Source organism: Crocuta crocuta, unplaced genomic scaffold, assembly GCF_008692635.1.
Source record: "Crocuta crocuta isolate KB4526 unplaced genomic scaffold, BGI_CrCroc_1.0 scaffold1129, whole genome shotgun sequence".
Classification (NCBI taxonomy): domain Eukaryota; kingdom Metazoa; phylum Chordata; class Mammalia; order Carnivora; family Hyaenidae; genus Crocuta; species Crocuta crocuta.
The window spans coordinates 373,173-374,875 of NW_027528629.1; positions in this window are offsets into that span (position 1 = coordinate 373,173).

Here is a 1,703-nt window from a genome sequence, read left to right on the forward strand (position 1 = left end):
AAAACCTCACTCCACTGGAAACAAAGGAGATGACTCTGTCTCATTTAGATAATAGGCATTATCATGGCATCCATGATTTCTGTGCAGTATCATGCCAACTTGATTTAAGATCCAAACTGAAATCTGCACTTTCTGCCGAAATGCTTTTAAAACTTTCTCTTGACTTGGGNAAGCTTGGAGCCTGGAGCCTATTTCAGATTCTGTGCCTCCCTCTCTCTCTGCCCCACTCCCACTTCCACTCTGTCTCTTTATGTCTCAAAAATTAATAAACATTTAAAAATTATTTTTTATTTTTTAATGTTTTTTATTTATTTTTGAGAGAGAGAGAGAGAGAGAGACAGTGTGAGCAGGGGAGGGTCAGAGAGAGAGGGAGACACAGAACTTGAAACAGGCTCCAGGCTCTGAGNTCTCCACTTGACAATAAACTATAAAATAATAATAATAATAAAATTTTAAATAGCTTTCTCTTGACTATACCTACGCATGTACATAGAGTGCTTACAACTTCAGGGTTACAGAAATCTAGGCCCTTTGTAAAGTTATCAAGTAAGAAGACTTCTGCAGAATATCACAGTGGAGAGCCATGATCTACTACCGTTTTAGAACCTTAGTTTCTTCTTCTTCTTCTCCTTCTTCTTCTCCTTCTCCTTCTCCTTCTCCTTCTCCTTCTCCTTCTTCTTCTTCTTCTTTTAAGGTTACACAAGCAGGAGAGGGGCAGAGAGAGAGGTTGAGAGCAAGAATTCCAAGTAGGCTCTGCACGGCCAGTGAAGAGACTGAAGCAAGGCTCAAACCCACAAACCATGAGATCATGACCTGAGCTGAAACCAAGAATTGGACAGTTAACTGACTAAGACACCCAGGAGCCCCACAACCCTAGTTTCTAAAACTCAGACTAAAACTTGAGAAATGTCTTTAATGAGTATCAGATGTCTAGACATGAGAAAATGACCATTCCAACATAGTCCAGCATGGGTATATAAAGGAAAAAATCAGCAAAACAATTTCCTCAATTTCTAAGTGAGTACAGACATGTTTTCTAGTATAGAATGAGGTCTAATGGGATTGTCATTAAAGGCTGAAATTGTCCATTGAAATCAGAAGGCACTTTAGGGCTATTGCTATACTAGAGCAAAGATAAAAAGCTATTACTCTTAAGTAAGTGCAGGAGCCACATAATGAGCTTTTGGTAAATGGTCACTTTGTTAAACTCTCATATTAGTTCCAATTATTAATTAATGAGATGCTCTAAGATTGTCTATATGTGCTATCACATCGACAGTCTTTAATGCATTTTGCACTACTTATACTCATTTCTCCTTCACTGCTGGCATTTTCTGGGATCTCCGAGACAAAGCTGAATGATAGGGGTATTGGAGCATATCCTTGTTTGTTCTTACCATTAATGAAAATGCTTCTAATCTCTAATCATGTTATTTTTTCATTCTTGGCATATATCTGTGCCTCAACTCTTTTTCTTATTTATATTTGCCATTTTTTATATGTTTTATCCATCTTTTCACAGGGCCAGGTTTTGGTTTTAGTGTAGGAGAGATTACTGATGTCTGTTTGTTTGCTTTGAATGGCTTATCTTCTACGTCACTAATTTCTGCACTTACACACGCATTATTTCAACTTATTTGGGCTTTATTTTTCTTTTTTTCTTCTTAAAGAGGAAACTTTGTTCCTTATATTTAATCTTGATT